Source organism: Siphateles boraxobius, unplaced genomic scaffold (assembly GCF_051911475.1).
Source record: "Siphateles boraxobius isolate OS27281-9 unplaced genomic scaffold, OSU_SipBor_1 6, whole genome shotgun sequence".
NCBI classification, from domain to species: domain Eukaryota; kingdom Metazoa; phylum Chordata; class Actinopteri; order Cypriniformes; family Leuciscidae; genus Siphateles; species Siphateles boraxobius.
In genome coordinates this window covers 4,027,501-4,040,816 of record NW_027509186.1, presented here as the reverse complement: position 1 = coordinate 4,040,816, position 13,316 = coordinate 4,027,501, and the positions used below count along the sequence as shown (strand labels likewise).

General features: G+C 40.2%; 2 non-coding genes across 2 annotated transcripts; both read left to right on the top strand.

Moving 5' to 3' along the window:
• Positions 1-4,055: 4,055 nt before the first annotated feature.
• Positions 4,056-4,128, top strand: trnak-uuu (transfer RNA lysine (anticodon UUU)). Its single transcript has one exon. It is a non-coding gene; the product is annotated as a tRNA-Lys (tRNA).
• Positions 4,129-4,248: 120 nt separating this feature from the next.
• Positions 4,249-4,330, top strand: trnas-uga (transfer RNA serine (anticodon UGA)). Its single transcript has one exon. It is a non-coding gene; the product is annotated as a tRNA-Ser (tRNA).
• The last annotated feature ends 8,986 nt before the right edge of the window (positions 4,331-13,316 follow it).

Sequence of the window (13,316 nt, the reverse complement as noted above, 5' to 3'; positions counted from 1 at the left end):
GCTTCAATGACCCCTATATGTTTTAACACATTGAAGACCTTTCTCAAACACAATACAAGTCAAGTCAAGTCAAGTCATCCTCATTTATATAGCGCTTTTAACCATGTAGATTGTTTCAAAGCAGCTTTACAGAGATAAAGATATAATTTAAGGTAACAGAGATTGGTTTGGTTTTATAGTGGCTCTTGAAAAATGTTTTTTCCAGCTAAAGTTAGTTTTAATTGATTCACTTCCATCTAAATGATAGTTTGTTATTAAGGGTAACCTTCTTTCTCTCAAGGATAGCTAAACTTTAGTCTAACTGGAAAGAAAGGCTTTAACAAAGAAATGGCCCCTTAAACGATTGGCTTCAATGACCCCTATATGTTTAAACACATTGAAGACCTTTCTCAAACACAAAACAAGTCCCTATTTCATTTCTGGAAGCTGTGTTAAATAAGCAAGCACTGCATTCAGATATCAAATACAGACATTAAAGAATACATGAAAAGAACATTTCAGTAATCACACTGGTAACTTATATAAATAAAGTAAAATCTCCAGAGAAGTCATTCAATTCATTTGATATTTAGAAGGACAAATATTGATTAATACCTTAATTATAATCAATCATTACATATACATTGAAGCAGCAGTGGATTCCAATCCACCCCCTTCATCTTGCAGCGGAAGCTGATGGTGAGGGCATCGGAGGAGTGTTTTTGGTCATCTGTTTTTGCTGCTGTTTTAAAAGATACTGCTGCAAATTGTACATTTTGCTGCCTGGCACACACTTCTGCCTCATTATAAAGAAAGCATATCCGTCTGCCCTGGTATCCCAAATCTTCCTCCAAGTGTTTTGTGCTCTGGATCCAAATCCAACAGTATTGTCATCCTCTGTCAAAACTGGCACTGGATCTGGCCTTTGAGACAGATACTGTTTAAGATCTTCAATTTCCTTGAAGCTTCTTGAATACTCAAGAAAGGAAATGAGGCTATCCTTGCATGGACCCTCTGGGTTGCACTGCCCAGCCTGTTCTTCTTCCTCAACCTTATCGGACAGGTACAAAGCATAGCTGACATCATTCTCTAATAACCACTTGAAAGACTTGCCCTTGTACTTGCCGAACTGAAGAATGCATTCTCCCAACACCTCTTGCTTGTCAGAGACATCCCCTCCTCTATGTAACACAACAGAACGGGCGTTCAACTTGACCAGATCTTCTCTTTGAGGTGTTGACTTGTCCTGCAGTAAGGGGTTGTCTTTAATTCTTTTTGCCTCTTCTGATGGGTCCCGGCGTAAATGGCCCGACGGGCCTTTCCTGAAAGACACTTTGACTTTCCCTGGGAAGAACACTGTTTTCTTCATGATGCTGTTCTGAAATCAGAATGTATTCATTAGTGTCTCAGCATAAGCATTTAAATACTTACAGTAACAAAATGAAATAAGACAGTTAATACTAAAGCATCAGTGATATACATAAAAGAGTTATTTTACAATGCTATAATATTCCATAATATTACTGTTTCTTAACTGAATAAATGCAGCCTTAGAGCACGTACTGTTTATTAAATTTGCATTATTTAATATTCATTATTTAAATTGCTTTAAAAATTTATATATGTATATATAAAAAGTTAACAAGTTAACTAATTAAAAATGTTAAATTATACCATTAAATTGTACACATATATATATATATTTGTTTCTAATTTAAATGTAATATATGTGTGTGTCTGATATTAATTACATTATAGGAGGACCAAACCCGCAGAAATTAAAAATTAATAAATAAACATGTAAACAAATAAAAAGATAAATTTGATAATAGGAAAATAAATAAAGGAATAAACGACTTGATAAAATAAATATGATTTATTCTTTATCAAACTAATTTTTGTATTATTTCCCTTAATTTATTTTCTGCTTTTATTTATTTGTTAATTAATATTTATATTTGGTCAGCAAGACCAACCAACCTAATTATCATGCACATCAAAAAAATGTAAGAATAGATATAAAACTAAAGAAAGAAAATTAAAAATAAATAAAGATTAAAATAAATAAATCTGGAAATAAATACATATTGGAATAAATAAATAAACAAATAAATGAATGCATAAATAAATATAAGTATAAATGGAACAAACAAATAAATAAAATAATAAATAAATACAATTAAAAATAATACAAATGCATTAAAATATAAAAGCAAAAAATTATAAATTAGGGGAAAAATATACAAAAATACATTTGATTAAAATGAATCATGTTTATTTTATCAAGTCTTTTATTCCTTTATTTATTTTCCTATTATCACATTTATTTATCTATCTATTTATTAATTCATTTATTGATTCATTTTTAATTGCAGGTTTGGTCCTCCATACTACTGCACATTACATCTTACTGCACTGTTAACATATATTTTAAGCATATATTTAACAGAATAAATTAGTGACGGAATAATGTTCTTTGACTTGTTAGGTGTACTGTTTCTTATCGTCACAATCCATTCAACACGATAACAATACGATTACATGACAATATACATGCAATTTAAATGATACAAATATTTGAATAATAATGTATATGCGGTCACCTGAGGGAAAATGTGTCTGCAATTTGCATACCCTTTGGTAAATGTATTTCATGAACAATGCTCACCTAACAAGTCAAATAACATTATTCCGTCACTAATTTATTCTGTTAAATTCATATTCAGTCAGTATAGTTCTGACAGCATGACTTAAGTATTACTTCATTCATTTACTCATTTATAATCATCCAGTCATAATGCAGCTCCTTCTTTAAAGATCTTCTAACATCTAAATAATGAATTAAATCAGCTCATCTTCATCTTCAAGTCCACATGGGTGTCCTAGCAGAGTAACAACATGTATTGTGCACATGAACCCAAAATTAAATGCCACTTCGGTTGATATTTTGTAATAAAAGGCAAGAACATTCAAACAAATGTCCAAACACATTTTTCGGTCACTTCATTTGAAATAGTATATGTATAAAGATGTATATTTTCTAAACGCTAGGTGTCAGTACACTCACTGGCTGTTACCTAGAGTGCCGTGGGCTTGCTATTTGTTCCAAACAACATGGCTTTTGACGCAAGTTTACAGTAACGATAAAAGCATGTGAAGATGCTTTCCAGCATTGACAGCATGCGCCTGCTTTAGTTTGTAACCTTCTGGAGGCCTAGCTTAAACTTTATAAAAGGAAAAAAAGTCACTGTTACAGGATTACCCTTGTAAAGAGTTATATTGGTAAGAAACAGTTTTGTCTACAAGCTAAAGATGACAACACCCCTTTGTAGTCTGGAACATGTCGGGTAGACCGGTAGCTCGCTGTGATCGTATAGTGGTTAGTACTCTGCGTTGTGGCCGCAGCAACCCCGGTTCGAATCCGGTGGGTTTTCTGGGTGCCATTGAAATTGAGCTCCATGTCACCACCTCTCCTCACCCCGTCCTTCAAACTACTCTTTTTGTGCACGGCGCGTGTCCTTGATGTGCTCTGGATGTTCGAGTGAATTGAAACTGGGACCTTCTTTGAAAGCATGAGTTCACAGGTTCGAACCCCTAGAGTAAAGACTGAAAACGAAACGCTCCTATTGATTTCGGAAGAATCTTGTTTCAGAGAGAATATGGTGCGTGTATATTTTCTAATCGCTAGGTGTCAGTACACTCGCTGGCTGTTACCTAGAGTGCCGCGGGCTTGCTATTTGCTACAAACAACTGCGCCTTTGACACAAGTTTACAATAACGATAAGAGCGCGGCAAGTCAACAGCATTGAAGCGTGTGAAGAGGCTTTCCAGACAAGTAGCAGTGAGTTTTTGTTCTTTTTCCTAGCATTATTTTCCTTTAATGACTATTATCATCAGTCTAATAGGCTGCATTCTCACTAATTTACAAATATATTTTGACATACCAGAGGTTTTGACGGCCGTTCTGAATCATCGAAGAAGGAAACGCAATGCATTGGAGGACACTCTTTTTTCTGCGCCAATACGATTCATTTTGCTGTGCGTTCGCACGCAGCACGCACGCTTCTCGAACAAGAGCCTGGATAGCTCAGTCGGTAAAGCATCAGACTTTTAATCTGAGGGTCCAGGGTTCAAGTCCCTGTTCGGGTGAACGAGCTTCTTTTTGTGGAGCGGTACGTTTTGTTGTTGAGTTCTTGCTGATCTACACTGGCCTAGGGCAGCGACGCTGCAAGGCAGCAAGCCAAACGACATGCCCCTTTCAGACAGCTTGTAGTCGTGGCCGAGTGGTTAAGGCGATGGACTTGAAATCCATTGGGGTCTCCCCGCTCAGGTTCGAATCCTGCCGACTACGTTGACAGCATTCGTCTGCTTTAGTTTGTAACCTTCTGGAGGCCTAGCTTAAACTTTATAAAAGGAAAAAAAGTCACTGTTACAGGATTACCCTTGAATAAAGTAATGTTGGTAAGAAACAGTTTTGTCTGCAAGCTAAAGATGACAAGGCCCCTTTGTAGTCAGGGACACGTCGGGTAGACCGGTAGCTCGCCGTGATCGTATAGTGGTTAATACTCTGCGTTGTGGCTGCAGCGAATCCGGGTCACGGCAAGGTTTCCTGGGTGCCATTGAAATTGAGCTCCATGTCACCACCTCTCCTCACCCCGTCCTTCGGCCTTCTCTTTTTGTGCACGGCGCGTGCCCTTGATGTGCTCTGGATGTTCGAGTGAATTGAAACTGGGACCTTCTTTGAAAGCATGAGCTCTCAGGTTCCAACCCCTTAGAGAAAAGGCTGAAAACGAAACACTCCTATTTATTTCGGAAGAATCTTGCTTCAGAGAGAATATGGTGCGTGTATATTTTCTAATCGCTAGGTGTCAGTACACTCGCTGGCTGATACCTAGAGTGCCGCGGGCTTGCTATTTGCTACAAACAACTGCGCCTTTGACACAAGTTTACAATTACGATAAGAGCGCGGCAAGTCAACAGCATTGAAGCGTGTGAAGAGGCTTTCCAGACAAGTAGCAGTGAGTTTTTGTTCTTTTTCCTAGCATTATTTTCCTTTAATGACTATTATCATCAGTCTAATAGGCTGCATTCTCACTAATTTGCAAATATATTTTGACATACCAGAGGTTTTGACGGCCGTTCTGAATCTTCGAAGAAGGAAACGCAATGCATTGGAGGACACTCTTTTTTCTGCGCCAATACGATTCATTTTGCTGTGCGTTCGAGAGCAGCACGCACGCTTCTCGAGCAAGAGCCTGGATAGCTCAGTCGGTAAAGCATCAGACTTTTAATCTGAGGGTCCAGGGTTCAAGTCCCTGTTTGGGTGAACGAGCCTCTTTTTGTGGAGCGGTACGTTTTGTTGTTGAGTTCTTGCTGATCTACACTGGCCTCGGGCAGCGACACAATCTAAATAAGTCCTAACAATTCCTAACACAGGTCCTAACAATCCTAAATTACGTCCTAACAGTTCCGAACAGCGGGTCCTAACAGTTCCGAACAGCGGGGCAAAACAGCCATTGGCTGGACGGGCCAAAACAGTCATTGGCTGAAACATAGTCTCGTGACCACCGTCATAAAGAGCGACGGCGCGAAAAGGACTCGTCATTCACCCCATCACTACCTGAGACGGTTTTTGTGTTTTGATGCAGGCAAGTACAGTTTAATTAACATTTTAACGTGAAAGAGAAAAATTATCTATTCGTTGGACATTACAGTTCAAACTCGGTTTAGGTTGCACACGTTTAATTCAGCTATCTTTATTTGTAATTCGTTGTTTTAACACTTATATAGAGTTCGGAGGCCATGTTTTGATATAGTGATATAAATCGCGGCCTTCATACTGCAAAAGCTTAGCCGGACTGGTTTAAGATAACAGTATATAGACTATAAATGAGGATAATAATTCCTATGATGATTAATGTTAAAATACAGAGTGGTGACTTGTTTTGTATTAACCATAGAGTGTACAAATAAAACCGTAATAAAAAGCCTAATAACTTTAGAAACTAATTATGTTATAATTTTTACATAATGAACTGCTTTATTTTTACTCTCTGTTGCTTTTTACTGTTTTCAATTTATTAGTTTTTTTTTTTCAATCGCTAACAAACGCTTACCCATACTTCAGATAATTTTTCTAAACTCTTAAAACAGACTCACACCCACAAAACACAATTGGCCAAATGGATGATTTTCTTCTCAAAAACACATTTTGAAAAACACACTCTTCATTTCAAAATAGAACACATCTTTCTCTGCATACACTAACTTTACCAAAACACTGAAAATCTGACTCAGACTCAGAAATTATTCTGTCAAAGAATAACACTTGTTTTCACGTCACAAGGTACATGCAGTCAATCAAAGTACACCCAGTTTCAAAATACTGGCTATTGTTGACATTACAAAAACTTCATAGACTTTAGTGTTTCAGTTTGAAAAACATGCAAAACATGCAGTCCACCGTTTTTACACTACATTTCTTGGTTGGGAATTGTATGTCCACATGTACAGTAACTTTACTTTTTTCCAGCCTCTCTTAGTGAAAGACCGTGGTTGATTACATGGTCAATGATAGTGGCACGGATTTCATCACTGACTACTGTTCTTGCAGCCCTTGGAATGCCACCACCACACATTCTTACACCTTTACCTTGCCCTCTCCTTGGGCCTTCTCTTCTCCCTGGCCCTGCTCCTCTCACTTCACCTCTCATCTCTCACTGCACCCCTCACTGCACCTCTCACTGCATCTCACCTCTCACTGCATCTCACCTCTCACTGCACCCCTCACTGCACCTCTCACTGCATCTCAGCTCTCACTGCACCCCTCACTGCACCCCTCACTGCATCTCACCTCTCACTGCACCTCTCACTGCATCTCACCTCTCACTGCACACTGCACCCCTCACTGCACCCCTCACTGCATCTCACCTCTCACTGCACCTCACCTCTCACTGCACCTCACCTCTCACTGCATCGCACCTCTCACTGCACCTCACCTCTCACTGCACCTCACCTCTCACTGCACCTCTCACTGCACCACTCACTGCACCCCACCTCTCACTGCACCTCTCACTGCACCTCTCACTGCACCCCTCACTGCATCTCACCTCTCACTGCACCTCTCACTGCACCTCTCACTGCACCACTCACTGCACCACTCACTGCACCCCTCACTGCATCTCACCTCTCACTGCACCTCACCTCTCACTGCACCTCTCACTGCACCCCTCATTGCACCAATTTGAATTTAGTGCAACGTAATCATTCATTCTATTTACCATAGTTTAAAAATTGTCTTTTAACATGGTTAAATTAACAAACATACGTAATTTGACAACCATCCATGTGTAAAATCCCTCTTCTACATAAAATTTGTCTTAAATGTTTTCCCCTAAGCCTTTTCTTTAAATTTCATTTCATTTGTATCTCTCTGAAGTTGTTCTCAAGTTGTCTGGTATTTACCCTGTTGTTTCATATTTATAGACATGACTAAGACTGGTAAACCAGACTCATACTGGCATGACATCATGTGCAAGTATGCCCAAGGGAAGTACCACTTCTCAACAGGCAAGAAGCCAGGGGCGAAGAAGTGGAAGCATGCCTTGGAAAGAATTAATAACTGTCCATTACACAAACAGACCTGTGCATATGATATATTTGGGAAAATAATCACTTGCAAATGTGGTTATCATAAGGTATGTAATGAATGTGATTATTTTACCTATGCTGGTGATCATTACTAATTTAAAAACATTTTTTAATAAGAGAAAAATGTTCATTATTTGAGCTGTAAAGCCTGACATGAAATAATAGTCAGAAAAAGGTGTGTGTGTATATATATATATATATATATATATATATATATATATAATGCGCACAAACTGAGCAAAGCTGTGCAATTTAGTGCAAATGCTGTCAGTACACTAGATTAATTTCTTAGCTTTTAATTTAAATCAGTGAGGTCTTTATAATGGTATAACAGGTTACTTGAATAAAATGCATATAAATGTCAATTTAACTCGCAGTAAAAAGATGCCTGCACAAAGACCTGAAGGTGGGTGTTTTTACAATTCTACTTAAAGGTGTATTACTTTCCTTAAAGAACAACAACCTATGAATCAGACGACAGTTTGCATGTAGTAATTGTGTACAACATGTTTTTCAGCAAAGTTTTGATTTTGATAATTTGCAGATTTTGAGACCTAGGGAAAACACTAATCCTAGGGAAAACACTAATGCTTTTTTTACAGTCAGCAGAGCAGACAGTGTTAGGCATGCAAGCAGGACCACAGAGCAGTGCAGGCATGCAAGCAGGACCACAGAGCAGTGCAGGCATGCAAGCAGGACCACAGAGCAGTGCAGCCATGCAAGCAGGACCACAGAGCAGTGCAGGCATGCAAGGAGGACCACAGAGCAGTGCAGGCATGCAAGGAGGACCACAGAGCAGTGTAGGTGCAAAACCTGCCTCATGGAGCAGTGCAGGTGCGCAGGCAAGACCAGCCTCATGGAGCAGTGCAGGTGCGCAGGCAAGACCAGCCTCATGGAGCAGTGCAGGTGCTCAGGCAAGACCAGCCTCATGGAGCAGTGCAGGTGCTCAGGCAAGACCACTGAGCAGTGCAGGCGCAAAACCAGCCCCAGAGAGCAGTGCAGGCTCAAGATCAGTCCCAGAGAGCAGTGCAGGCTCAAGATCAGTCCCAGAGAGCAGTGCAGGCTCAAGATCAGTCCCAGAGAGCAGTGCAGGCTCAAGATCAGTCCCAGAGAGCAGTGCAGGCTCAAGATCAGTCCCAGAGAGCAGTTCTTCAATAAAGTGTGGTCTTTGTGGTGAAGACATTGATGTGGACTGTTTCTCCGAACATCTGTCAGATTACCATGTCCAAGAATGTTGTGACCAGTGTGGTGCAAAAGTCTGGGGTGCGGTTGGACTTCTTCACCACATTGAAACTAATCATCCTTGTACCAGTCTTGCAGGGACAGAATCTGTGGATCCACCAACATCTTCTCCAACAACATCATTTACTGAATCACCCGCATACATTGAAGAGCAGCAAGGCGTTCCACAAACTGCACCTCAAACACCATCCCTGGAAATTAACCTGAGGCCTCCAGTAGTGAATTGGGTGAGTTTTCTCCCCAAACAGTTCTGTCGAGTTATTAAGCCAGCAGACCAGAAGTGGATCGCGCAGTGTCTATATGACGCCACAGGACGACTTAAGCAGCAGTTTTCTCAAAACTGGTTTCATCCACCAAGTCCCAGCAAGCCTACAACTTCACCTCCTGATCCTAACACCTACTTTAGACAGCGTATGTTTCTGTGGGCCCCAATGAGAATGTGGGGTATTCCTCTGAAGTGCACACAGTGCAATAGGAAGATGCACCATTCAGGAATCTACACAAAAGTGAGGGAAGTCATTGATATTGACTCGAGATATTATTTAATTGGAGTAGACTACCCTCGCTGCAGTAAGTGTAAGATTCCTGTCTGCCCTTGGAGTTCGGAGATCCTCAAACAACTAGATCCCTCCCACAGAAACAAATTCCCCGCTGTTCTTACCACTCACCTTGCACTTGACAGGAAGTGTGTGACTTTGTTGAAGCCTAGAACTGCTGGGAACAGCTCCAGTTTCTTGCAGCAGGCGCTTGAAGAAGTTCACAGCGAGGAGTGGGCAAGACGTACCATTAACTATCTGACAGACTGTGAATTTCACAAAAAGAAATGTGCCCTGACACAGGCTGAAGTGGTATATCAGCAGCCACCGCCTTTTTGCCCCCTACCTCTGGCACAGTGGTTTGAGACGGTTCATGCCAACGAGATCCTGAGTCACATTGATGAGCTAAAGGGTGTCATAACATCAACATATGGTAGCATCCTGAAGCTTGATTCTACCAAGAAGGTAAATGTATATAAAAAGAGGCAAATGCATGTTAATTTCAACTTGATGTTCAGAGATTTTTACCTGATTGTAATGTTTGTGTATTTATATAGATAACTAAAAAGCTTGCTGGTGGCATTGCGGACATTGCTACATGGATGACCAATGTTGGCAATGAGTTTGGCCAAGTCCTGAACTGTGTCCTAACCACTGGTGAGGGAGCTGGCATAGATGACTTGTGTCAGGGCATCGTAAAGCGATACAAGGATGCTGGGGAGCCAGAGCCAGCTGTGATTTACGTTGACCGGGACTGCTGCAGCGAGACAGGTTTGTTACATTAAGTCTTTACCTAATATGAATGTGTTTGTATTTCTAATTCATATTAGCAACCATTTCAGGCATGTTTCTAAATTACTAAAAACTAAATTTCATTCCTGTACATGGTTTTTCTAGGTGTTTGTTCATATTCTTTAAGAACACTCATAAAGAGAATTTTTAGAACTATTTACTATAGAAATTTATATTTTTTTAGATCTATTTACAATGGTTCTAAAATTCTTAATTTCTATTTACAGTAGCAATTTACTATGAGAACCCTGTTCAGTGTTTGCAATCAAGTAGACAAAAGCTTATGTAAAACAGCATTGTTATATTTCTTTAATGATGCAAATGTAAATCTGAGAAAACAATCACTCCTTGTTTCTCATTGGTGTAGGCGTGACTCCAGTTCTTACCTGGTTCCGACCATGGAATATCACAGTGCGACTTGATGTGTTCCACTTCATGCGGCGGTTTACTGCTGGCCTTACAACGGAGCACCATCCACTGTATGGCACTTTCTGCTCCAAGTTGTCCAGCTGTATATTTGAATGGGACAAGGATGACATCTCTCGTCTTAAAGAGGCGAAAAAGACCATGCTTTTAAAAAAACATGGGGGTCATATTTCAACAGAGGCCCAAATCCTGTCAAGCATCACCTCCAGTGAGCTGGCCAAGCACTGCAGGAGGAGGACACGCGGAGTTGAAGAAACTCGTGTCTTGATACAAGGACTGCTGGACTCCATGTGGGAACTGACCGACACCACTGGTTTGCGCCTCATCAATCCAGAGAGCATGACACGTGTGTGGGAGGTACAGCAGAAACACTTACCTTGCATCCAAGATCCACCCGGTGTTCAGTTGTACACAAAACTGGGCTCCGGTTTACAGAAGGGTGACAAGGTTCTGGATGTACTGAGGTGTGGCAGAGGGTCCTCCTCTCTGGAAAGCTTCCATCGCCACCAGTGCACTTTTATTCCAGGTAAATTGAAATTATAAAACAATATTATGCATATATTTAAATAGTGTTGTCACAATACTGAAGTTGCTGACTTCGAAAATTAAAGGCACCAAATTGGAAACAAACCTTTTTCTTAGGCCTGGTGGTTCTGAGTGGGGGGTTATATAATAGTATTTTAATCATGTGAAACATTGTCTTTCAGGTTGGAGATGTAATGCACTACATACGCAGATGTACATGCTTGAGGGTGCATCTAGGTGGAACATCAACCGAGCTCATCAAGCTGTGGACATGAGTGGTACATCACTTACTAAAATGTATGATGTACGTTTAATGTCCCACATGAATGTCCTCAGCAACAGAGTCCTTGGATGTGCACTCCTGCCAGAATTCAAACCTCCTGGGAAACCCACTGGTAAGATTCACCATTGTACACACTATTACGATAGTGATTCCAGGCATCACTGTGTGTTTTCAAAGGCTTTGCATGCTGCCTGAACGCTAACCAATCAGACCATCGTTTTCATGACTGATCATTGCTGTAAAGGTGCTTGTTCCTAGTTATAAGATATGTCAGTTTGTGAAGTTGAAGTGTATTTGTTTTAGTTTTTCTTTTGTGATTTTTGCTTTTACATTTTTCATGTTAATCGCAAAATAGATTTTTCATTAGCAACACTACATTCATCACATGCACTGTAGCCTACTGCTTTAGCCTGATATATAGCTCTTATTACAAAATGTTTATTGAATCTTTATGGCAGATGAGCGTATAGCTGTGGAGTACTTGCTGGCACAGTCTGACAGAGGAGACCTGCTTTCTCCACTGGAGCAACATGAAATCGCCTTGCCAGAGATGGAGGTTGAAGTTCAGGAGGATGAGTGTCTGGATGTCACAATATGTGATGCGGCAGACCTCAATTTGGGCACACACACCCTTGCAAGTTCCAGCAGTCATGGTGATTCATTGATCTCACCTCTGGTAATGTCAATTTTCTTGATCGTTTTGAATTAAAATTACATAGGAATGTTAATGTTTTTAGGAGCAATGAATGAGTTGCTTCATGATTAAACGTTCATTTAATTAAAAGATTAATAATAGTCAATTTGAACAGTCAATTTTGTAACTGAAGTTTATTCTTCTCTTTAAAATGTTTTTAAAAAATCTAGGAAACCAGTGTGCCAAGTGGTGGCTCTTACAGTCCTGACATTGAAGACATTTCCTGTGCTGGGCCCAGCACACCAGCTCCGGTAAAGTTTCTAATACCTGATGCTTGTAATTTGTGAATGGTTTATCAAAGTATCAAAATAATTTCCTAATCCAGGATTCTGTTTTTGTTTCCATTTCTAGGACAGTAGATGTGATTCAAGGGGTGTTCCTGGATGGGAGGCAGTGGATAACCTGGCAGGCTATCTCGTCAGTCTCAACCGCACGATCACTGGTTTATCAACTAACGAGATAGCAGAGATCTTGCGGTTGTATTCGTATTTGCATACCATTGATCAGTCCCCCTCCAAGTATTCCCTTAAGTGCAAGAAAAAGACCTTGGAAGGTCCTTGGAGAGCTTCTCGGAAGCGTAGTGGCTCAGCCCCTGGTCAGCAAGCAGCTGAGAGGTGAGTTAAATTGTAGTGCACCGGTGTTAAATTTGAGTCTTGTTGAATGCTCCCTGTATAATTTAATTCCTTTCAAAGGTTAAAAATACTTTCAAAAAACTGTTTTGATGAGATCCAGGATAGATCATAAAGTCTATCTCTCATTGCCATACAATTCCAAAACATAATCAGTCTATATGTTTACAAAGCTATAATGAACCATAGAATACTAATCATACATAATACAATCATGCATCTTTTTATTCACAGACTGTTCATGACTCATGGTCAGGCTGCCCAGAGACCTGATGCCAACAGGGTTTCAGAATGTGTTGCACTCAAGCTTCTGAAGGAATTCAGGGAAGCCAGAAATAGGCCTAAAGATAACAAGGGCAAAACCTTTCCCATTCCTCAGGCAATTGTGATGATTTATAGCCACATCAAGCAGCTGCTTGAAGACTGCAGAGAGCTACTAGACCAGACCAACTTGGTGCTAGTTACTATAAACAACACCACAGTGTCTTCATGGTGAGTTGGATTTCAGCTTCCTAAATTCACTTCAGTAATATGAAATCTATTCCTATGATGAACGACTG